The 25,288-nt window shown below is 53.7% G+C and overlaps 1 pseudogene; it reads left to right on the top strand.

Moving 5' to 3' along the window:
* Positions 1-486: 486 nt before the first annotated feature.
* Positions 487-24,581, top strand: LOC125281399 (SH2 domain-containing adapter protein F-like; annotated as a pseudogene).
* The last annotated feature ends 707 nt before the right edge of the window (positions 24,582-25,288 follow it).

Here is a 25,288-nt window from a genome sequence, read left to right on the forward strand (position 1 = left end):
GGTGGGTGAGCCTGAGGATTGTGGGGGAGGGACCAGAATCCGGAGGTTTGGGAGCAGAACGCCCCTGTACTGAGCCCTGAGCTCTCAGGACTCGGCAAACCTCTCCTCATGACAGCCTCACGGCTACCCTGTGAGCCTGGGGGCTGTTGCCCATCTCAGGGATGAGCGAGGTGAGGCTGCAGTTAGGCCACAGCTCCCGGTGCCGAAGACTGGTGAAGCAGCAGAGCTTCCTGAAGGCAAAGCTGCATGAGGTCTGTCTGAGTGGACCTCAGCCTCCCCCGGTGAGTTTGCCCGTGGGGGGAGAATGAAGTCAGGACCCTCCACGTCAGCAAGCACCTCAGTAGCCGCAGCAGCCCCTTCCTGCCTGAGGCTTCGGCCTCCCCTACTGTCTTCCGAGAGGGTGGTGCTGCAGGGTCCCGACCTGTAGCCAGTCCATCTGCCCCATGTCCTCCTTTCTCTGGACCCCAGAGCCTGGCCTAGATCCCAGGCCCACTATCTGTGTATGCACGGCCCCCTCACGGGTCCTGGCCATGGTGCAGCATGAGAAGGGATGGGAATCAAGTGCTCCTAAGAACCAGGGGCCTCATTCTGATGGACTTTGTCTGCATTCCAGGGGAATGAGATCAACCACCAGAAAAGAAATAAGGTGAGCATATGTGGCGCTTCCCGCAGGGAAGGGTAGGGAGTGGGCCTCAGAGATGTCCCTGGGAAGAACATTGCTTGGCTCCATGCCCTCCACCTCACATTTCCTGGGATCCCTTGAGAAGAAAGCAGTGCAAGTCCCATCCCGTTAGGAGATGGGGACAGAGCATGGCATCCAGGAGGACTTCCCGGAGGAGGGGCTACTGATACTCACCTCTGAGAACAGGTGGAGACCGGATGAATCTGCAGGGAGGAGGATGGCAATGTGTGCCAGGACCTGGGATGGGTGCCCGGTCCCGATGCTCTACCCTCACCAGACCCTGCAGCTCCCCGCCCCCCCTCCCAGGCTCCCTATACATCCTGTGCTTCTCTCTCTGCTCAGGAATATCAAGTCATGACAGACATCATGCTGCTCCAGGTGGCTGCCGAGAATTACACCCTAGAGCCCGAGGATCCTTTTTGGGCCTGGTTCCAGGCTATGGAGCCGCTCAGCGAGGCTGAGAGGTGAGGCCCATCAGGAGCTGGGTCGGTGAGGTTCGGGGTGGACTCTTTCTGCTGGCCACTCCTGGGATCCTCCTTCCCTGGGCAGCCTCAGGCCTTGTTGCCGGGGCGCCAGACTCCAGCTGTGGGCAAACACTGGCAGGGACTCTTGAATGGAAGCTCCTGGGCAACTCACAGGTGTCCCTCTGTCCTTAGCTACACCCTGTCCTGCCAGCTGGAGCCCCGGTCCTAGCTGGTCAGCAGCACTCAAGAAGAAGAACTGGCCGCAGTCAACCTCAGGGCTGAGCAAGTGTCCAGTGGCCCTGCAGGGATTCCTCAGCAGCTGCATCCTTGTGCCCATTGTCTCCACACCCCTTCCCCCCATCTATTTCCTTATGTAGGGGGCACCATTTAGTTGTTTTAAATAGTACTGTGATAGATTTGCATGTTAGGAGATTAAAGCCCTTGTTTTGTTTTAGAGCCCGGTGTGTGGTTTGGGTCTTTTACTTCCTACAGTAATGGAAAACTTGCACAGACTCTCATATTCGTTCCTGACCTAGGAAATCTTCCAGAGTCATCAGCTACTGTATGTGGGAGGAAGGAGAAGTGCCAGCCCTTCTCCCTAGCCACTGGAGGGCACCCCCAAATCCCCCTTACTCAGAGCACGCGTCCATTTCAGTCAATGAATTTGGGCAAACAGCAGAGACAGCCCCTCAGAACTCCTGAGATTTAGAGGTTGCAGGGACTTTCCCAGGAATAGCAACAACCACTGAAAGTGGGAGTCTTTAAGACTTGTACGCCCCAGAGCGCCTTCCTGCCCCAGGACTGGGGTTGCCTTTCTCCGCTCTAAGGCCAGGAAGACTGTGTCCTGCTCCTTCCGTTGAGATGCTTTTTTGGTTTTGTGTTTGGTTTTGTATTGCCCCCGTATTTGGAACTTGTCATATTGTAGTTCAATCTCTGGAACTGCATCAGCACCTAGTGGGGAAAAACACGGAAGGAGATCAAATCCTGCGTGTGAAGGGGACAAAGCCAGAGGAAGATAATTTGCAGATGGACTCAGGGCATTCAGGACTTTCCAGCCTCAGTCTCCCCGTTGGCCGTTTACCAAGTTTGGAATCTTTCTGGGATTCTTGTCAATGATCTCTGGATTCCCTTTCCTGCTTGCTATGTGTGATGGGAAAAGATGGGAGGGGTACCTTAAAGGACACACCTGAGCCTGGTTCCATGAGTATCTATGCTGACCTAGGAGCCAGGATTTCCAGCCTTCGTGCATCTCCTTATGCGGTTCTTCTGAAGCAGCAGTTCCCTCCAGGCCCCAGGCTCTGCGTCCGATCCATGGTAGCCACTGTTCCCTGGCTGGCATCTGGTGGATCAGGGATGGGTTCTCTCTTGCCAGGATAATGGGTCATATCCTTTTTTTTTGAAGTTTTTTTTAATTTATTTGACAAAGAGCAATAGTAAGAGATTGAACACAAGCAAGGGGAGTGTGAGAGGGAGAAGCAGGCCTGCAGCGGAGGAGCCTGATGTGGGACTCGATCCCAGGACTCCGGGACCACACCCTGAGCTGAAGGCAGATGCTTAATGACTGAGCTACCCAGGCGCCCCTCATTTTCATTTTCTTAATGACTAATGATGTTACACATCTTTTCATGCATATAGTTGCCATTTTAAAACCTTTTTTGGGAAAGTGGCTGTTCAGGTCTTTTGCCCTTAAAAAAAAACCAACTTGGGTTTTCTTAATATTGAGTTAGAAGAATTGTTTATATATTCTAGATGCAAGTCTTCTTCAGATATATGTTTTGCAAATATCTTCTCCCATTTTATGCATCATGGAGGATTTTTGAGAATCAAGAAGTTACGGCCTGGGGGGTAGATAGTACTCCCAGGCTGGTGTGTTTCATTCTAGAGTCTCTGATACTTTCGTAGCTGCTTCTGCTGCCAGACCTTCCTCCAATTCTCTCTCACCACAGTGACATGGAAACATCATGTCACCTCCACCTAAAAACTTCAGGTCAGCTCTGGCCTCCACTGCCCACCCTCCACCTCACTGGAAGCGATGGTGCTCACCTCCATACTTTTCTTCCTTGTTTGGTAACACATAGGAGCAATTTTTTCCTTGTATATCAGATTATCACATTATATGCCTTAAAAACATGCACTTTTGTCAGTTATAGCTCAATTTAAAAAATCGAGCATCATGTAGCGTTACTATTGCTGCATAACAAATGACCCCAAATCTTATCGTCCAAATAACCACCCTTTGTTATTGCTCGGAAGTCTACAGTTCTGCTGATAGAAGGCAAGCTCAGCTGATCTCAGGCGGGCTCGCTTGCACACCTGCAGTCATATGGAATCTCAGTCTCTCTGTAAGTGGTTCAACAGAATCCAGCCCCCATATTACCATTAGCCTGCTGTTTCTGTCTCTGTGGTTCCAGTTCATCTAACCGCATTGCTGTACTAACACGGCTTCCAGCAGCCTCTGGAATCCCTCTCATGTGCTGCTGGGCCCAGAGACGGCTTGTAGACCTCTAGGATTGTTTTGATTTGGTTCTCTGAGAAGCAGACCCTGAGAAAAACACTTAAGTATAAGTAGCTCATTTCAGGAAGTTGAGAAGTGGAGAAGGAAAGGAAGGTAGAGGGGCAGCCAATACAGTGTCTGTGTTAATGAAGAGGCTACCACTGAGAAACTGGGGCACAGTCCCACTGGGGATGTGCTTCCAGATTGTCCCATCTAAGGGACAAAGAATGGAACCTTTGTTGAGGTTGAGAATCATCTGGTGAGAGTTAACGTGAGCCTCTTTCCTCCTTAATCAGGGTTTTGACTCTGAGGCTTCTCCCTCAAGGCTTTACTGCAAAGGAGTTGCTGGCCGTGGAGGCTGGGTCTAGTCTTGTCAGCTAGGTTCCCATTTAACTATTTTAAGTCCACTATAAGTAGGTGATATTTACCTGGTGGGTAATCACAAAATGCAAATGGACTCAAAGGATACCAGAAGGAAGTCTGACCTGTTTTCCTTCGTGGCATAATCAGCTAAAGCCCCTCCCACCCCCTTCAGGGACCAAGGGGGCTGGATTTCTGGATTTAAGGCTGCTGGTGTGCCAGTAGTGCATTGGCTGCACCTGTTAGCGCTTTCCTGTGGGCAGCAGGATGGAATGCCCATCAGAAGCCAGCACTCCATCCTCTCGTGCATGCATCACCAAATAGAAATCTGCTTTTAATGAAGCAGCAGATATTTTTAGTGATTTATCAGGAAACGTTTTGTTACACGGGATGATGGAATACCGCAGAACATTCACGTAATCCCTGCGGCCTCATGATTTGAAAGTCTATGAAGGAATTTAAGCAGTTGGATGTAAGCAAGCTTAACAGTAGGAAGAGCACAAAATGGCCTAATTTATCAGAAGATATTGTGTTAAAACTTGCACAAGGTGGCTTCTGAGCTTGCTGTGCTCAAAAAATGAACAAGGGTTGTGACAAGTCCCTGCTTCAGATCCACTGATTCTCTCCCAGGCTCAGACTAAATGTTTCTAGGCCTGTGTATTTTTCTGCCTTTCAGATTTTCACCCTCTCACAAGACTGTGTTGGACCACCATTTTGGCTCTTGTCCCCTCCCCTGCCTATCACCAGCCACGCTTTCAATCTGTTGTAGAGATGGATACCACTATGAGTATCTTCTTGCTTTCCAGGCTGAATTAGCCCCACCAGTATCAACGTTCACACCCGGGTTAATTGATTAACACATTCATTTGTTTCAGGAAGTAGTGTTGAAAGTATCTGTGTGACCAACATTAGGGCGCTCAGCAAACACAAAGCCCCAATATTTACTTACACTCTCTTGATGTCAAACATTCCAGTTTGAAGGTGGGGGGGGAACAATGTTCCAGTTTAAAGGCCATGAGGCCGGAGGGATTCTCTCTAAGTCAGGAAAGGGAAGGCCTCTTTGTTCTATTCTGGCCTTCAGTTGATTGCATGTGGCCCACCCACACGGGAGAGGGCAATCTGCTTCACTGTCTGCCAATTTAAATGTTAATCTCATTCAGAGACACCCTCCACAGACACAGCCAGAGCAATGTTTGACCAAAATATCAGGGCGCCCCATAACCTAATCAGGTTGACACATCAAATTAACCATCATATTATTCTTCGTTTCTTTCAGCAGCTCCAATTATGGATGTGCCTTAGTTTATTAAATCAGTCTCTGTTCATGGACAGTTGATTATTTTTAATCTTTTGTTATTGTGAGTAACTCTGCGATGAACAGCCTTGGGCACACATATTCATTTGTTTGCCACTGCATCGATGGTTCAGCTTCCCAGAGGTGGGATTTCTGGGTAAAAGGGAAAATGCATATGTAATTGCCCCTTCCTGGAGACTGTACCACTTTGCATTCTACCAACAATGCCTGAAAGCCCTTGTTCCATGGGGAAACAGGGATCCATGTTTGGTCAAGGAGAACACCATCACTCTTGGCTATGGAGATTGCTTTAGGACCAAGCTGGCCAATGGGAGTGATCAATGGGAGTTTTTTGTGAAAGCATCAGGACACAGAAGCTGTCTCTCCCTGGGGATGGCTCAGCTAGGTGTTGTAAACCTCCAGTGTCTAGGGGCGACCACATAGAGAAAGCCTGGTCAAGAATGATACAAAGAAGTAGTGCCGAGAGACACAGAAAGGACAGTAAGATGGAATCCTGATGGAATAATAGAGCCCCTGGATCCAGCTGGACCTGAATCAGAGGCTATTCCTATACTTATTCAGTTATGAGACCAAAACTTCAGTTTTTAAAAGCCAAATACAATTTCACCTATATGTGGAATCTAACAAGTAAAACAAACAAGCAAAAGTGCAGAAACAGAACCATAAATAGAAACCAGTGGCTGCCAGAGGGGAGGGGGTTGGGGGATGGGCAAAACGAGTGAAGGAGAGTATAGGCTTCCAGTTATGGGATGAACAAGTCACAGGGATTAAAAGTACAGCATAGGGAATATAGTCAATGGTATTGTGATAGCATCGTATGGTGACAGATGGTAGCTACACTTGTGAGCATAGCATAATGTATAGACTCGTCCAATCACTATGTTATACACCTGAAACTAACATAAAGTGTATATCAACTCTACTTCCATTTTCAAAAAGTTGAAATGAATCCATTTTCCTAAAACCAAGAGAGTCCTAACAAATGCAGCATGCTGCACAAAACAGGATTTCTGCTTTCACAGTAATTTACAATTGAAATGAAGGCATAAAAATTGAGCTACCCTATGATCCAGCCATTGCACTACTGGTTATCTACCCCAAAGATACAGACGTAGTGAGGAGAAGGGCCATATGGACCCCAATGTTCATAGCAGCATTGTCCATGATAGCTAAATCGTGGAAGGAGCCGAGATGTCCTTCAACAGATGACTGCATTAAGAAGAGGTGGTCCATATATACAATGGAATATTACTCAGCTATCAGAAAGAACGATTTCTCAACATTTGCTGCAACATGGACAGCACTGGAGGAGATAATGCTAAGTGAAATAAGTCAAGCAGAGAAAGACAATTGTCACATGGTATCACTCATCTATGGAAGATAAGAACTAGGAAGATCGGTAGGAGAAGAAAGGGATAAAGAAAGGGGGGTAATCAGAAGGGGGAATGAAGCATAAGAGACTATGGACTCTGAGAAACAAACTGAGGGCTACAGAGGGGAGGGGGGTGGGGGAATGGGATAGACTGGTGATGGGTAGTAAGAAGGGCACGTATTGCATGGTGCACTGGGTGTTATGCGCAACTAATGAATCATCGAACTTTGCATCAAAAACCAGGGATGTACTGTATGGTGACTAACATAATAAAAAATATTATTATAAAAAAATGAAATGAAGGCACGAAAAACAATGAGAACAACGCAAGACAGAGTATTATCAGGTGCTATACTTTCTGTTATAGACTGAGCGCCATTAGTCCTTCCGAAGTCAGAGGAAGGGCAGGCAGTGGGCCGTGAGGTGATAGGATTTGGGTGGGTGGGACTTTGAAGAGCTCCATAATCCTGTGCCTGCAATTTGAAATCTGATATGGTCTGAGAACCAAAGTTTTTGTAGTGTTGGGGCAAACTTGTGTTCAAGGTGGAGGTGAAGGAATTTTAAACTGTCAGCTTAGGGGCTATGGCCTCAGACCCTGCCAGGGGTGATAGATATGTCACTTTTGGTAGATGTACAGTTTTACACTTCCAACGTCTGAACTATTTAAATTCTGAAACACTTTTGGCCCTACAGAGTGCCTAAAAGACTGCTTCTGTGCTTCACGTCTCAGGGAAGTGAGGGGATGTGTTTTCTGAGGCCTCGATGTTGGGGTGGGTGACCCCAAGGGAACCCCAGAGGCATGACTTGACAGGCACCCATCCCATGCGCAGCAGGAAAAAGCTAGGATGCCTTAAGCACTTGAGATGTGTAAACTCTCCGTGTCTCCAGTTTATAAGTCTCTACTACCATCCCAGTGGGGCTGCTGCGTAAAACTAGTCAGACTGTGAGCTGCACGAAGTTGCTTTATCAAGGGAGGGGGTGGGATAACATCCAAGCTGGGCCCCCCTTCACTGGCCACGTGGGCGCTCTGGCGCCGGCCGCCCACTCAGCACTGTTGGGTGATGTGATGGCGGTGGCGACAGTGAGGCAGAGGGAGCATTATTAGGCCTTGTGCTTACTATTGACCAGTTAGTGTCCTCTCCCTGACCACTGCCCATTGGCACATGGGCCTGAGCTATCCCTGGCCTTCCTCTCTGCAGTCTTGGAATGGCCTAACAGGCTGCCCCCCAAGCCATGGGCTCCTCTAGGACAAGGACCATTGTCCTCCTCATGTCTGTATTTCCCAAGTGCCTGACATGCTTAGCACAGAAAGGGGTGAGTGAACTACGTCCGTTGAATGGTGACTGTCCATTGCTAGGGTGACCGGAAGGTCAGAGACTCCCTTAAACCACAGCTCCCTTTTGTACATTTCCCCACAGAGACTCCCAAGGAAGGGGCTGCACCCACACGGCCGTGGGTGATCCACAGCCTCTTCTCACCGAGGGCATCCACGCCTCAGCCTGGGTCAGCTCTGTGATCTGTGGGCTGTTCAGACCTTAGGGGCCAAGAGGTGTCTGACTCCTTTGTCAGCTGCAGGGACAGGAATGAAATCCAGCAGGATCTCCCAGGAGCTACACAATCTGTGGTTTCTTCAGTGGGTGTGATGAGAAGCATCCAGGACACCATCAGACTGGCTCAGGGGCAGGGACATGGTCTCTGCGGGCCCTGACCTGGAGCCTCCCACCATTGAGAGAGAGCAGCTCCTCTCGTTTAGGAGCAGAGTTTGGGGGATCCCAGAGTCTTCCCTTAGGAAGAGTCCAGGCTAGGTACCTTAGCCCCTTATCCTAAACCCAAGTTGCTGTGCCTGAGTGGTGAGCTGGCCCATTGAGCTGGAGTTTCTCTTCTGTGCAGTGTTTTGTCCTGATTCTCTGTTCCTCTCCTCTCAGCCATGCGGGTCTTCTTGGCTTTTTGCTGTGGGGTCACTTCCTGAGGTGAGATAGGGACTGTAGACCAGGATGTGCCTTAGGCTGGCCCACTTTCCTTCTTCTTCTTCTGGAGCCCAGTAGCTGGTGGGTGGGTCAGAACCCTGTGAGAGGGCCTGGGTCGTGAGGTTTGATGAAATGGGTGGAAATACTTCTGTGATGAGAAGATTGAGGAGAAATGAGCCCTGTGGAAAGTGAATGTGGCGGGCAGGAAAGAATGGGGATTTAGACAGGGCCCTGAGAGGACCTCCCCATGCAGGGCTCTGGCTACTGGCCCTCCCTGACACCCACTGCTGCATTTGGCAAGGGGGCAAGGGTGGCCATCTGGGCAGGACTGGCAGGGCAGGTGTGGGAGCAGCAGGAGCCACACCCTGAACCAGGCAGGCAGGGCCTCGCCATCTGGCCATAGGAAGAACTCCTTCACGGTGCTGGGCCCTGTCTGGCCTCCAGGCCACACTTTGGGCAGAGGGGTGAGAGAACGGAGCCTTCCTTTCTTTGCTCCCTTTTCTCAGATCTTCAACAGGAAACACCTGATCTAATTAGGAAAGAGGGACGGGGAAGGGGCCCTAATTGGATGAAGCTTTGAGCTGCCTGTGACCATCTGCACAGTGTGTCCTTTGCCTCTATCCTGCCAAGATGTGTGTGTGTGTGTGTGTGTGTGTGTGTGTGTGTGTGTGACAGAGAGGCAGAGAAAGAGATGATGTGAACAATAAGACAGGCACCCTGGATGCACTGAAACTAGGGCTCTTGTTCTTAGCTCATGGAGAGGCTTCTGGGGTTCATGAAGCTCCAGAAATTGTGTGCAAATATTTGGGTGCATGAGCATTTTTCTGGGAAAAGGCTCAGAGCTCCCAGATTCTCACAGGGGTTCACAGGGCCCAAAATATCAAGAATTTTAAAAAATAGATACACCTCATACATGGCGTCCACGTGGACTTGGATCCTCCAGGCCCAAATTTGGAAACAAGTGAAAGACAGGTAGAAAGAGGAAAGGGAAGGAAACGTTGAGGGTGTCTGAAGTCAAACCAGACATCTCTGCCTCAGGGTCAGGAGGGCGAGTAGGGGCTGCTGCTGCAGGATCGTGCCAGGATTTCTATAGCATTAAGTGACACTGGCCTGGGTGCTCAAAGGGACCCACCACCTAGAAGACCTGGTCCTTGCCTTTTTTGAGTTTGTTTGTTCTTGCTTTTTCTTCTTATAACTTCCACTGAGTCTGGAGTTCTGATCTGTTTATTTTGCACATGTCCTCCGAGGGAGGCAGAGGGAGGAAAAGAGAAGGGTCCCGGACCTTTGCGGACTGGTTAGATCTCTTAACCCTTTGGGGCCTGGGCTGGCCATCTTTGCTGCCATTGGTGCTTTGCTGGGGTTGGGGGGCTACTGCTGAGGCCTGCGCTACCAGGGGATTTTATGGCAGGCCCGTCCACTCCTCCCACTGCTGCCTCCTCATGCTGTGGCACTCTTTCGGGAAGGCATTTGCAGCTTGTTGGCTTGGTCAGTGACTCAGTGACACCTCAGTCAGCCCTGGAACTCCACCTGTTGGAAGCTGGGAACGGCTAGGGCGCTGGGGAACATGGGTGGGAGCAGCTGGCTGGGGCCTGGGGCTTGGAAGGGTAGCTGTTGCCCCCTCCAGCTTGCCCTCCCCGCAGAACCAGCGGGACGCTAGTCATGCGAGAGCAGAGGGGGAGCCCAGTCCCTGCATGCAGCGAGCCTGCGTTTCCTCCAGAGTCTGGGGCGCAGCCCCGGGGCTTCACAGCACCTCAAGGTACCTCACTCTTTTGGAGTTTGCTTTGTGGCTGTCACTGTGAGCTCCTGGAGGACCCAGAAATTTGGTCTTTTCATCTTTAATGATATAATGGCAGACAATTACCTAATACCTACCGTGTGCCTGGTACCATTTTGAAGCAGTCGATATGTTTTAGCCCAGTAGCTTCTGACAACCCTATGAGGAAGATTCTGTTATTATCCCCAGGTGATATAGGGAGACTGAAGCACAGGAGTGCTGGGTCACATGGTTTCACAGCGAGCCAGTAGGAGAGCTGAGGTTCACAGCCAGGTAGCCTGATGGCAGACTGGCTGCCGACACCATGCCATGGGACCATGGCACCTTCGGGGGAGCCCTGCAGACAGGAGATGGGAAGTGTTCACCGAGCACGGGAAGGAGACTCAGAGAAGGAATGAAGAGTGCATCCCGTGCTGAGTTCACCATTTCCTGAACCTGAAGGCCAGCACTAGCCACCCAGGCCTGAGGTGGCCCCAGACACACCTTAAAAGGGTTGTTGACGTCCATTGTGTGTCTGTGATGTTCAAATGTCTTACAAGCATGACATTCCTTCGTACTTAGAAAAAGATGATAACAAATTTGTTTCACGTGAAGGAGTTTCCATGGCAGATAAAATTGGGAAGGGTGTTGCAGGAAGTGGGAACAGAGGGTGCAAAAAGTTTGATCTTGGGGAAGGTAAATAGTATACCATTTCCAAAACTGACAGACTTTCAGCAGAGAAAGGATTTCACGGTTAAATACTTTGGAGAAATGCCGAGTTAAACAAAATTAGACAGCTCTCTTTGCTACACGATTGCTCAGAGCCTTTAACATGCTGAAGTGTATTTTAAATCTACGAGTAGAGGAGAGAAGATGCTACATTTCCCACGTTGTCTGGAAAATCTGCAGCAAGGCACTGAGAGTCAGGAGACCTGGGTCGCAGTCTTGTCTCTACTGATGCCGTCTGTGTACCCTGTCGAGCACCTAAACTCTGGGCTTTAGTGTCTGAATGGAAGAGATCAGCAGCAGGGCTAACATCTATCGAGCACTGACTCCATTCTAGCCTCCAAACTAAGGACTTTTACACTCACTGACCTCTTCCCAATCCTATGAGATATTCTACAGGAGAAAAACCAGAGGCTTCCAGATGTCAACTGAAGACATGGAGGAAAGGGGGAGGGGTAGACTTTGGGGACCTTGCAGAGCCCAAATCCTGTGGCATGTGCCCCCTCCTAGCTCCCCTTGGACTGGCAAGCCCCATGGGTGGGGTCAGGAACTCCTAGCAGGGTCCAGCTGCAGAGCGGAAGGTCACGCCAGATGGTGGGCCTGCCAGCTATCTCAGGAGAGGCTGAGGCAGGAAGGAGAGCCAAGCAGGACAGCGGCTCTGGGAGGGGCACTGCCCAATTGGAACAGGCACAAGAGCCTGGTCTGGAGCCTGCTAGACGGCAGGAGGGAGGGGATCTGGTTGGCAGGAGGTGTGGGGACAAGGGGACCTCTGAGCAGCAGCTACTTGCCTACTAGTTTGGAAGTATTTCAGCCTTTCAGTAGCATTCTGTCTACCAGAGGGTTTGCCTAAATATTAGCTCTGGTTTTAGGGGCCTTTCCTGCCAGTTCTTCCTTTTTGCTCTTGAACCAGAGGCTTTGCTCCCCATTCAAATGTTGGTTCTCCTGACAGCCTGCTCCCACAGCAGCTCCTGGTCTGTCAGAGTGGTCAGAGTGGGGGCGAATGGGGATCTGACAGTCTGTGTCACTCCAGAAGATAGAGTCTGAGGAGAGGGAGACCTTTGGAGCATCGAGTAAATGTGCACTGAGCGCCTACCCTGTGCCAGGCCCTGTGACGGATGTGGTATACCACAGTGAGTACAGCGGTCAGGTAAAGGTCCCATCGACAAAATAAGTCAGGGTAGAGCAAAGGTGTCAGAAGCCTGCAGAAGCAGCTTTCCCCCACAGAGCAGTTTCACCTCCTCACGTGACCTGGAAACCACTGGGAAGGCAGCCCTGGCCTCTGACAGGGATCCTATGTGCCCAGGGTGGGTGCCCTTCTTGCCAACCTTCCAGCAGGTGTTTCTGCTTCTGCTCCGGACTCCCGGCCCCGTGGGTGGCTCCTCTGGGTGACCCGCCTAGGGCGGGGGGCTAGGGTTTCCTGGAGCAGGGTGTGGAGTCAGGGATGGAACAGAGGAGCCATTGAGCTGCCCACAGAGCTGCTGCCTGGTTGCCTACAGGCACCGTGGGCTAGCCCCAGGGAGGCCTGTGCTGGGCCTGGGAGGGGTCACAGCTCAAGTCCAGCCCAGGACTCCAGTGGGAAGGGCACTGGCTTGGTCAGGGAAGGGCTGGGGGAGGGGGGGCTCTGTAGAGTTGGGGGGACTGGGGCTTGGGCCAGGCACTTCTCACTGAGCAGCTTCCCGGGACTCAGTGCCCCCCATCCCTGTGACCCCTCCCAGGCCCAGCACAGGCGGCGGGGGGCTCAAAAAACATGCAGGAGGGGCTCCTGGGTGGCATAGCGGTTAAGCGTCTGCCTTCGGCTCAGGGCGTGATCCCGGCGTTATGGGATCGAGCCCCACGTCAGGCTCCTCCGCTATGAGCCTGCTTCTTCCTCTCCCACTCCCCCTGCTTGTGTTCCCTCTCTCGCTGGCTGTCTCTATCTCTATCAAATAAATAAATAAAATCTTAAAAAAAAAAAAAACATGCAGGAGGAGTCTCTGTGGTGGGCAGGCAATCAGTCCCCATAGCCTCCCTGCTCAATTGGCTCCCACAATCCTGATCTGGCCCAGACCCAAAGCCTCCACCAAGGATGGAGAAGAGGCAGGAGTGACCCCTCCTCATGCCGCAGGCCCTGGAGCCACCTCCTGTCAATGCCTGTCAACTCAGTGTGCGGTGCTTCCCCCGAGGTGCTGGCAGCCCTGGGTGGGCTGGGCTCTGTCTCCACCTCAGCCTCCCCCCTTCGAGAAGCCTGTGCCCAGCTTGGAGAAAAGCTCTATTGTCCTCAGCTGCACCCCGCCCTGAGCACCTTGAGCTCTTCCTCAGGGCGTGTGGCTTAGAGTTCGCTCTGCCTTGACTGGAGCAGGGACGGAGGGTTGGTCATGAACCACTTGTGAGGGAGAAAGGGGCAGTGTGGGATGTGGAGGGTCAAGGCTACGCCTTTCCTGTTCTTGTCCTCCAGGAACCAGGGGATTTCAGCAGAGCCCAAACCCTGGCTTTCTTCAGGGCTGTCCTAAGGTGGTCTCTCTCCCAGAACGGCCAAGATCCCCACTGGGGGCAGGTTGGCAGCATAATATTGCACAAAGGACACAAGTTCCAATTGGGTTCCTCCACTTCCGTGGAACGGTCTTGGGCACGTTGTTCCCTACCTGCCCTGAGCCTCCGTTTCCTTAAAATGAATATAATAATACACATATGACATGCTGATGAATGTTCTCAGGATAAACCAGCAGAACTGTGCCATAAAGTGAGTAGTTGGCTTTTCTTTTCTCGCTGGTCCGCAAATTTTTCTTTGTTCAGCATCTGGGATTGAACTTGTGGGCATGGACCGAGTTAATCTCTGAGCTGCCTGCTATTCCCTACTTGTTCTTTGAATTCCTCCAACACCTTTGTAACTGGCTCTCTGAATTAATTCCTTCTGTTGAACCATCTGGTGTTAAACACCTCTATTGCCCTGCCTAGACCCGGACTGAGGCAGGCCTTAATGCTCGGAGCTTCATCCTGGCCATTTAACCTACGGGATGGCCCAGAGGCACAAAAGTGACAGAAAAGGTAGATCTGCCACTCTGCTGGCAGCCTAGTAGGGGACTCTGCAGAGGAAGACCCAGAGCTTGTCCCCATCCAAGCTCAGAGCCTGCCCTTGGATACCTCGGGCTCTGGGTCTAAGACATTCTCTCCAGGACTCACTCCCATGGACAAAGCACCTGGGGAGAAGCAGAGCTGTCTCTCAGATGTCTGAAGCCTGCTCTCCTCACTGTCTTCCCACAGTTGGCAATCCTCGAAGACTACGCGGACCCATTTGATGTTCAGGAGACTGGCGAAGGCCCAGCAGGAGCTTCAGGAGCCCCAGAGAAGGTCCCTGAAAATGATGGCTACATGGAGCCCTATGAGGCCCAAAAGATGATGGCTGGTGCGTGATGGAGTCAGGCTAGGGGATTGCTCTCTGAAGCCTGGGTATTTGCACAACAGGCTCTGGGACCCACAAGACTAAGAGTGGTTCCATGATCCCTTTACTGGGTCCTTGGAGACCATGGGTCCACCGTGGACCCCCTTGGGTCCTTGGCCACTGCCTTCAAGAGAGTCGTCTTGGAGAAGGAGCGATGGCCTGTGGTGCCTGAGATGTGAGGTGGTAGAGAAGGCCACCAAAGATCAGGCAGATAGAGTGAGGACAGTCAGGAAGGGCAGGACAGTGGTTGGACCGGGAGTCATGGAACCCAAAAAGAGAATCACTAACTTTAGGGAAGGTGGTGAACTTGAGATGATGTGATGTCAGAGTGAAACATCTTTATGGCAATTGGAACCACATGGCTTGAGAAGGGCAAGCCTGTCAAGGAGCGGGGGCAGACAGCAACGAATAAGACCTGGTCTTGGGGAGCAGAGCAGAGGTCAAGAGAGGATCCAGGGAAAGAGTGAATGGGGGTGATCCGAGAGGAGGACAGGGGTGAGTCAGTCCAAGGCAGGATGAAAGGAAGGTTTGCTCAGGGGTAGTTTTAGTGTTGGGCATACTGAGGAGCCAAGATGAGAGGGGCCACAGGGGCAGTGAAGGGCCTCAAAGGCTGGAACGAGGCATTTGGACTTGCTCCAGAAGAGGAGGGAAACTAATATGAATTCTCAAACAAGACAGAAACAGGATAAATATGGCATTTTAAGGGGATTATTGAGGCTGCGGTGTACAGAACAGACCAGAAGAACTGGGCATCAGAAAGATGAGTTAGCAGTTGTGGAAATTGCTGAGGCTTTAAGGGAGCAATAATTAACATGGCTTTCTTCCCCTCCTGAGCTTGGAGATCATTGAGAAGTCAAATCAAGGTAACAGACTGATGAAGACAAGAATGTCAGTTTTATTACTGATAAAATAGATTGGAGAACATGACTTAGCTATGTCTCCCACAATGGGCTGCTTAATACTTCACAGAGTTAAACTTGCCCACTCGGGCTTGGGCCATGAGGCACAGCTGTAAGCCCTCTCACGGGGGCCAGGAGAAGAAAGAGCCAGAAGGCAGAGCTGAGAAAGAGAGCGAGCATCTACGGGTGATCAGATAAGCTGCTCTCCCTCCTTGGGAGAGGGGTGGGGGCCAGAGAGCGGTCAGGAGTGTTCTTCCACGGAGCTCGTGGAAACGTGAGCTGGGAGAGTGGAGGTTCACCCTAGTAGTAATCTAGACGTGGAGTGACGAGGGTAAGAGTCATCGGGTACTGGTGGTGAACAGGTGGAATTTAGACGCTGAACGGGGGCCAGGACCGACGAGAGCAGTGTAGTGGACGGAGAAGGAGAAAGTGGGAGGGAGACTGCCCTATTTAGATCAGAGGGGTGTGTACCCCTTGGAGGCCCATGAATGCCCTGGAACTGTATATGGAAATTTGCACATTTTTCTGGGGAGTAGCCCCATAGCTTTTATTCGATTTTCACTGGGATCAACGATCCCAAAAAGGGAATCACAGAACTGACTAGAAGAACTTCTGGGGAAAGTGGCAAGTTTGAAACATTAAAGTGAAAGATCTTGATGGTAACCGGAAGTGTATAGGGTGCCATGAGACTGGGCAAGGATGTGGGCGAATTAAGACCTGGTTCTGGGGAACAGAGACCGAGAGGGGCCAGGGGAAGAGTCCAAGGGTGATGGGAGAGGACAACCACGAAAATGACTTGTCAGAGGGGACAGTTTCAAGGAGGGAGTGATCAGGAGTATCTGGGCAACGAAGAAGGATTTTCGGATTGTCAAGTGATACTGCTTGGGATGCAAAGGAAGAACTGGAGCTGTGTAGCCAAAAGGAGGTGGATTAGGAGAGGACCCTGCCTCCGTTTCCAAAACGTGTAAGCCTCATTTCCTAAGCCCTTGCTGGCCACCTAAGGATCTCTTTCTGTCTTTCACTCTGGTGCTTCTCTGCCCCGGCCTCCATTGGATCCCATGCTTTTGGAACCCCAGAGGTGTTTTAAGGGCAAGGGACCCCAGATGTCCGGCCATTGGGTCCCCAAAGCCAGTGGCATCTCTTCTGAAGGAGGCTTGGTGTGTTGCTGAGGGCGCTGCCAGAGGAGCTGAGGAGGGCAGCCAGGGATGCTCTCATACCTCCCTGCCACCTTGCCCTGGCAGAGATCCGGAGCTCCAAGGAGACGGCAGCTCAGCCCCTGCCTCTATATGACACGCCCTATGAGCCAGAGGAGGAGGGGACCACCCCAGAGGGTGAGGGGGCCCCATAGCCCCGGGAGTCCCGGCTGCCAGAGGATGGCGAGAGGCCCCCTGAGGAGTATGACCAGCCCTGGGAGTGGAAGAAGGAACAGATTTCCAAAGCCTTTACAGGTAAGCCCCTGGCTGGGGAGGGTGGGCCTGCTGGGGCCTCTAAACAGCTCTCCAGGCCCAGGGGAAGGGAAGGAGTGGACCCCAGGGGTTGGGGGAGGCCCAGCAGCTGGGCTCCAGGGAAGCACGGTTGAGCGCATCACAGAGATTGGTGAATTGGGCAGTGTGGGCGCGGCACTGTGTGCAGGGTCAGGGAACGGGCACAGGAGGATGAAGGGTCTCCCTGCATCACCACCTCTCAGAGGCCAAGAGGCTTAGGCCACTTCCGTCTTTTGGGAGACAGGGCCTATTTTAAAATAAAGAAATTCCAAACAAAATGATAAAACTTGTGACATATGTTAAATACTTACATTTAACAAAAGAAGGCATTGAACACCCCAGACAAGGAAAACGGCTGTGTGTATAACCTTTCGAGAACCCAGCCCTGAATCACAGAGCTGTGTCTCCCAGTAGCAGACTGTGCCAGACCAGGGACGCCTGTGCCCCGGGGGGGGAATTCGGAGGAGCAGGAACTGGTGGGGAGAGGGAGGCTGTGAGAAATGCCCTTTGTTGAATGAGGGTTAGGTTTCTCCTGTACCAAGCACCCCAGCGCCTATCCCAGGCCTGGAGTCCCACCTGGGAAGGTGTGTGTTGGTGGTCTGAGTGGGTGCTGCTGCAGCCTGGAGAGCCTGGAGAGTGCTTTAGCTCCTGGGTTCTTGATTCGGTGAGAACATAAAGGATGTAAATACCATTCGACTTCACCCCCACTCCCAGGGCCCCCCACCCCTCCTTGGGCACGGGGCTCATCCTGGAGCCGGACTCAGCTCTCTGCCCTGTCCTCCCCTCCCTGGCAGCCAGACTAGGAAACCACAGGCTTCTGATTTGTTTCCGGTAAAGCATGCACCATTGAGTGGGACCGTTTATCTCCAGAAGTCTCCTTGCAGAATCAATACTGTTTGGATTGCTTAATGGGGAAATCTATGCTCGTCATTAGGAAACCTCGTTAGCAGCCCTGCAGCCGCCAGTGGCATCCCTCTCTTAATTGTCAGGGCTCGGGATTGAGGGCGTGGGGGGTAAATTTCAATAAAACATCTGCCCCCACATCGGAGTATTCATGACAGCCTGGAGCTGGGCTGTCCGTCTCACTGCCCATGGCTTCCCAGGCCGTGGGGAAAAGGAGGAAGGGCGGCAAGTCTGAGGGTGCCAGGAGGCTGTGGGAACCTGGGTGTGGTGCTGGGAGGCGAGGGCAGCTCGTTGTCCCTCGTTTCCTCCTTTCCTGGTCCTTTTGGGCCCTGGAGGCTTATGAGGGTTCAAGTGAAGGGGACCCACACGGCTGGCAGGGCAAGACTCTGCCTCCGGCTATTTGCTACCTGTGCCTCCCCCCTTCGACTACGCAGCCTGGTGTGGTCACTGTGGCTCCATCCAACCCTCCGAGAGTCCTGCTCCCCCCTCAGAACCCGTCCCTGCCTCTGCTCTGACCCTCCTCCTTTCTAGGCTATTCTGTGTCCTGGCTCTGGGTTTTGGTGTCTCAACCTCTGCCTCTCTCTGTCTCTCTCTCTGTCCCTGTTTGTGTCTCTTCTCCCTCCTGCTACTGGCTCCAGTTGACATTAAGGTCATCAAAGACCTACCTTGGCCTCTGCCGGTGGGACAGCTGGACAGAAGCTGCTCCCTGCCTGACGGGGACAGGGACATCTCCGGTCCAGCCTCACCCCTCCCTGAGCCCAGCCTGGAGGACGGCAGCGGTGGGTCCTGTGGGAGCTTCTGGCCAGGGTGACATGTCCTCTCACACCTCAGGCCCTGTGGGCTTGGGTTGGCAGAGCTGAAGTGGGGTAGGGTTTGGAGAACCTGGAGGAAGAAAGAAGGGACAAAATACACATTCCTCCTTCCTCCCAAAGGTGTGGGGAAGGTGTCTTCTAAAGGAGTCTCTTTCTAAATATCTTGCCCACCATGCCACAGAAATCCACTATTTTACATTCACTTCTTTGTGAGTATTTTGCCTGACCCAATCCTTTGGCAATGCAAGTAACTCTTGAGGTGGGGGTGATGCTAGCATAGGAAGTGTCTGACCCCTTCGGGCAAGGGACGGGTCTGGTCCTTGCATCTGGTGACTGAGAGACAGGAAGGTCCTGAAAGTGCTACAAGGAGAGAAAAAGCCCAAATGAGGAGAAAGGAAGCACCGAACACTTCATCTCTGTCAGTTTGGTACAGAACGGGCAGCCAAGTGCTTGTGAATGCCTGTTTGTACATTTGTGCCTGAGTGTGAGGGCTACTTTGTAAATGCAGGATGAAGGAGGGTCTCCATCGCCTGTCCGTGGGTGCCTGTGCTCATGTGACCCACTGGCTTCCTCCCTCGTGCTGGCTCAGTGGTGGGCCTGCCCTGGTCTGGGAGGGCAGAGCCGCCTCAGCTGGGTGTCTCCGGTGGGGGCGGGGAGCCTGTGGGCAGCAGCCCTGGGGGCGGGGGAGGGGCGGGCCGGCGGCGGCTTGGGGCAGGATGAGCCTGTCAGGATGGCACCAAGGGGAATCGGATAATTGTTCTCAAATGCATAAGTCACTTCGACAGAATGGCTTGGCAGGGTGATATGGAGAACGGTCATGAACTCTGAGGAGGCGAAAGAAACGATATTATCGGCGCTGAAGCCTCCCGGAGGGGGAATGGAACAGGGGAAGGCAGGCAGCTGCTCCAGAGGGAGAAGTTAAGTGGTTTCTCATGTTGCTTCTCTCCCCTCTCCTCCCACAGCGTAGGGACTGGTAGGCGCGGTGTGGCCTAGGAGGGCTGCGCCCCACCCCCACAGCCAGTCAAGCCCAGGAGCATGTCCCACCCTTCCAGAACATTCCTTTGACCCCTTTTGGCAGAAAATGGTGGAGCCCTGGTTATTCTATAGGGCTCTATCTCTAGGGTCCTCAGAGTCTATGACTGGTATATTCCCCACAGCCCAGTTTGAAGGATCTGAGAAGAGCTGCCTGTCACCTGGCCGGGAGGAGAAGGGGCGGCTACCTCCCCGACTCTCTGCAGGGAACCCCAAGTCAGCCAAGCCCCTAAACGTGGAGCCCAGCAGCCCCCTTGGGGAGTGGACAGACCCAACATTGCCTCTGGAAAACCAGGTGTGAGTGTCTGTGTCCAGCTGGGGACTCTCTCCCCTCCCTTCCCCTCCTGCCACTGGCTTGCCTGCAGGGGACACCCAGAATGGGTGGGCCAGGACGGCGAGGGACCCAGCAGAGATGCCCCCTTCCTCTCTCTTGTCCTCAGCTGGTACCACGGGGCCATCAGTGGAACAGATGCCGAGAACGTGCTCCGGACGTGCAAAGAGGCCAGCTACCTGGTGTGCGACAGCGAGACCAGCAAGAACGATTTCTCCCTGTCCCTCAAGTGAGTCGGGGTGGGCCTGCGGTAGGCAGGATGGGCTTGTGAGGATGGCACCAAGGAGGATCCATGGGAAGACAACCAGCAGGACAGGAGAAGACTCCAACCTTCCCCCCATGCCCAGCCAAGCTGGGGAGAAGTCCATCCCCAGGAACTTTTGCTGACTCTGGGCCCTAGGGACCTGGAGCAGTCTGAGGCTCCTCCCCTGACCTCAAGGAGCTCAGAGTCCGTTAGAGGAAACAGTCAAGCTACAGTGTCCAGCTCCAAAGTTTATGTCACTTACCAGCTGTGTGCCCTGGGGCCCCCTGAACCTCTCTGGGCCTCAGTTTTCTTACTTATAAAGTAGGGGAATAATAATATCTACCTTATAGGGAAGGATCCAATGAAATAATATATGGGAGGCACTTAACATGGTGCTAAGTGCTAAATAAATTATCACCTTCATCTTTACTAATGGCAGTCCAGATGTTCTTGAAGCACCGGCAAGGAGATAGGAACTTTGCCTGAGGGGCTCTGCAGGGGGAGGCGGAGGCTGGATCCTGGGAGGAGGGTGGAGCAGTGGACACAAAGCTATCGTTCACTCTGAAGAAGTGGGCAGGAGGACCGGGCGCTAGTGGCTGATAACTGAGTTTTAAAGGATCCAGGAAGATGGGGGAGGCAGGGCGCTCCCTTCCCATCAGCCTTCCTCCTAGGGAGTAGATAGACACAGAGAGGTACTGGCCTCCTACCAGAATGGCCAGCCCTCCCCTCGGTATCCAGGAGTCCTGCCCGATAGAGCCTGCCCCCCACATGGCAGCCTGTCAGATGGTGGGTTCATTCGCATCGCCCCCATCACTCCTGGGACATCTGTACCACCTCCTACCACATTTCTCAGGGGCATTAGAATACAGGTATACCCCCACTTCAAACAAATGCAATATACAGCAATGTGGGACTATTAAACAGACATTTGAGGATAATTATTGAACTTCAACTAAAAGATAATGGGAAAATGCCAGTCTAGAGTCAAACAACCTGAATTTTATTCTTGGGTTTCATAAAACTAGCTTTGTGACCCCAGGCAAATCATGGAACCTCTCTGGGCCTTGGTTTCTCCCTTTGCAAAATGCATTGATGGGTACCTCTTAGGTTTCTTGCAGCTCTCATACTCTGCAATTGTCATAAAATCAAAGGAGCATTTAGGAAAAGTTCATCTGTCAAAAATCTGATATAACCCTAGGAATGTGTGTTGCTTTAACAGTTAAGAGTCACAGAGCACCTACTGTGTGCTGAGCCGTGTATACACCGTCTCCAAACCAACTGCCGACCTGGAAGATGAATCTCTTTCTTATAGACAGAAAGAAATACAAAGAGGTATGTGACTTGCTCAAGGCCACCAGGTAACAAAGTGCCAAAAGCAGGATTTGGACCCAGTTCAGTTCAGTCGGACTACAAGAACCGCACTATTCCATTGCATCGCTCCACCAGTCCTCAAGTCTGGAACAGTCCAAGGCTGAGACGGCAAGGGTCTGGCTCTGTGAAAGGAGCAGGGCGGGGCTCAGCCTTATCCTGGGGAGTAAAAGGGGAGGCAGGCCTGGGTGCTGCTTCGGCCCAGGCTGATCCAGCCCCACCAGCAGCTGTCCACCAGAGCCTCGCTTGCATATAAATGGCTTCTCTGAAATACAATTAAGGTTTCTCTGCTCTCTGTAATGGAAGGGCTTTCACTGGTGATTAAACAGCTTCCTCCAGAAGCCATGTCAGCTCTGGCCCTACCGCCCAGCTAGTCCCACCCAGACTCCTGAGGGTTGGGCAATGACTCTGCTTGGGACTTTATCCCAGGAGGTCAGTTATCCAGATGGAGGCTTGTTGCCACTTTATTGCCCTTTTTGGCCAGATCTGTCCCTCAAGGAGAAGATATAATGTAGTTTTGGGGAGAGGTGATTATCCCAAGTGGATTGTGGTTAGGGGGTTTTCTCCAAACTGTGAGAGGGAGAGGGAAAGCAAGGCCCAAGCTGCTGCCCACAGCTTTGGGCCTGGGCCATGGCATAGGGCAGACAGGGGAGGGGGACTACTCACTGCCTCCCCTCTCTACCACCCCCAGGGACTGCACATTTTCCTCAGGCCCTTAGCTCCCTTCCCCAGGGCCTGCGTGGTCACTGTCAGCCTCAGCCATTATCTCGGGCCTACAGAAGAAGGATGCCCCCCCATCCCCCCACCCCCGCCCATACACACATACACCCAGCCTGGGGCCCCCAGCAGGCTTTAGGGCACAGTATCCTGGGGCAGGGAGAAGGAATTGGAAGCATGGGTGATAAAGGACTGTTTTTTTCCTGTCATCCCTTTCCTCTCTTCAGTCATCCACTCTCCATCTTCACTTGTGGGCCCAGTGAAATGGGTCCCGTCAGAAGCCTCTTTGTACGCAGGCAGGGGAGGGAAATGAGGTTTGTCAGCCTCACCTCATATGAGGGCCCCCCTCACCGGTCCTACCTCCCATACTAGTTTCTGAGCCCTGCACTTGTCCCCAGGTAGGCTCTGGCCCCGAGAGACAAGTATTCAGGCTTCAGGGCTCCCCCAAACACTGCTTCCTCCTTGCTGTGGACCAGGCCTGGTAGCTTGGGCAGACACTGTTCTTGCTCGGGCCCCACCCCCATGCTTTCTCTCTAAGACAGGGTGCCCGGACAGCTGGGAGCCGGCCAGAGCTCTGAGCAGCAGGGTCCTTGTCTTGAGGGCAGGGCCAGGCACTGATGTGGATTTCCTGGATCGTGTCAGGGAGCTGGGAGAGGCAGTGCAGCCTTTCTCTCTGAGGGAGGGAATGGAGTTACAGCCTCACCGGTGATGGCATCCCAGGCTGCAGGGACAGAGGAGCTGGGGGCTTGGCCCAAGGCCCAGTTAGCAGGAGGGTAAAGGGATATCCCCAGGACAAGGCGGTTGAGCCTCCCCGGATTTGGGGTGGGCTTCCAGAGCAGCTAGCTCACCCCCTCCCCTGGTTTCTGCAAGAGAGAGCCTCAACCAAGATTCGCTCGGTTGTCACATCTGTCCACACACGGTCCTGCCAAGGATGTTTGTGTCTCCACATGCGTCACTAGGAGCCCCCACCGGTGTCATCCCCCACAGCTCAGAGATGGAGAGGGTAGACCAGCTTTGGCCACACAGGTTGGAGGGCACCGGTGCTCGGGTCCCAGGGTCTGGGGCAGGGAGGGTGGTCGCTCCAGTTTCCACCTGCACACGCCCTGTACACTCACTACACACACATTCTTGGCACACCCAGGGCCCTCACCACAAAGCCAACGCCTAGGGTTACCTACTCACAAAATCCCCTCTGCCTCCTCTCTGTTTTCTGGACTGACCTCCACCTTCCCTAGTCACCTCCCCACACAGCTGGCTCAGAACAGCCACATTTGCTGCGGGCGTGGGGGAGGGCAGGGGGACTGGAGAGGGCCCCTACTCACCAGGGTCTCCTCTCCTCTTCCCAGGAGCAGTCAGGGCTTCATGCACATGAAGCTGTCCCGGACCAAGGAACACAAGTACGTGCTGGGCCAGAACAGCCCACCCTTCAGCAGCGTCCCTGAAATCGTGCACCACTACACCAGCCGCAAGCTGCCCATTAAGGGGGCCGAGCACATGTCCCTGCTCTATCCTGTGGCCATTCGGACTCTGTAGATGTGAGGCCCGGGCACTGTGACAAAGCTGGACCCAGGCCTGCGCCCATCCCCTGGCTGAGGGCGCTGGCCCTTCCCAGGGACATGTTCTGTCAAGTCTTTCTTCCCCTCTCCCAGAGATCGAGTGGGACCTGCAGATTCCTTAATTTATTCTAAACGGGAAGGCCTTCTGGGGCCTCGGAGTAAAAGGTTGTCTGGAGCGAGGACAGAGGAATCCCTGGGGAGAGAGGATAGCCCCTGGATGAAGGGGCCTTCAGAGCCGCTGGTCTCTGGAGGAGTTTAAGATCCGCAGCTCCCCGCCGCTTCCGCCCCCAGGGCACAGGCGGGGACCCCCTTCCCCACGGCAGCCTTCCCCCTGGGTCAGTGCGGGGCGCCCTGGCCATCTCTCCGCCTCCACCCCTAAACCACCGGCGGGCTCTGTTCAGAGTCTGGTGCGGGGATTGGGGAAGGCAGACACCCCCCCCCCCCAGGACGGAGATGGCCTCGGGGGTGGAGAGAGGAGGGGAAGGGCTCGGGCCGGAGGGAACTTGCGCAGTCCCCGGGCTGCCCCAGCTCCCGGCCAGATGCAAGAAATAAACCCAGTCCTGCCAGGCCCAGCCGCGTCCGCGCCCCCAGCGCCGCCCCCCCCCCCCCCGGGCTGCCGGGGGAGGGAGCGGCGAAGCGAGCGCAGATTCTGTTCATAAATCAGCTCTGGAGCGACCCAAGCCAGCTGTGAAAAGCACTTTGGAAGCATCGAGTTGCTTCCCTTGACGAGATGTCAAAACATCCCCCGCCGCTCCCGCCGGGCTGGGGGCACCCGGAGCCGACCGGCCGCGCAGCGCCCCCTCCCCGCCGCGCCGACGAGGGCCGCTCCCCCGAGCGCGTCCAATTTCCTGCCAACAGCCGTGCGTCTGGGAGGAGGGGAGCCGCCGAGAGACGAAGAGGCAGCGCGCCAGGCGAGGGGGGCGGGCGGCCCTGCCACGCGGAAGCCGCGCACCCGCACCCGCGGGAAAGCTGGCGCACCGACCGCGTTTTCTTCCCAGGGGAAGCGGGGCCTGCCGCGCCTCCCCCATCCCCCGACCGTGAGTCCGCCCCCTGGAGACGTGCAGCCCGCAGGTCTGGGCCCGGATCTCCCGTCGGCTTCGGGCTCGCGGCCGAGCCTGGCGGGGCGCTCCGCGCCTGCCCCCTGCTGGTCGTGCCTCTAACCGCGGGTCGCGGGCGCCCGGCCACACCGGCCCGGCCCTGGAGACGCCCCACCGCACCCAGGGCTGGACCGGCCGAGGCCTGTGCGCCCGGCCCCCTGGGCATACCCCCTGCGCCGCAGGTCCCAACTGCCGTCGACCCACTCCAGGCCCGCCCTCCTGCCCCCACGGGGCTCCCCGCGGGGCTGAACAAACATCCGCTGCTCTGGGAGCGCAGTCCCAGGGCCTCTTTAC

Source organism: Ursus arctos, unplaced genomic scaffold, assembly GCF_023065955.2.
Source record: "Ursus arctos isolate Adak ecotype North America unplaced genomic scaffold, UrsArc2.0 scaffold_16, whole genome shotgun sequence".
Lineage (NCBI taxonomy): Eukaryota > Metazoa > Chordata > Mammalia > Carnivora > Ursidae > Ursus > Ursus arctos.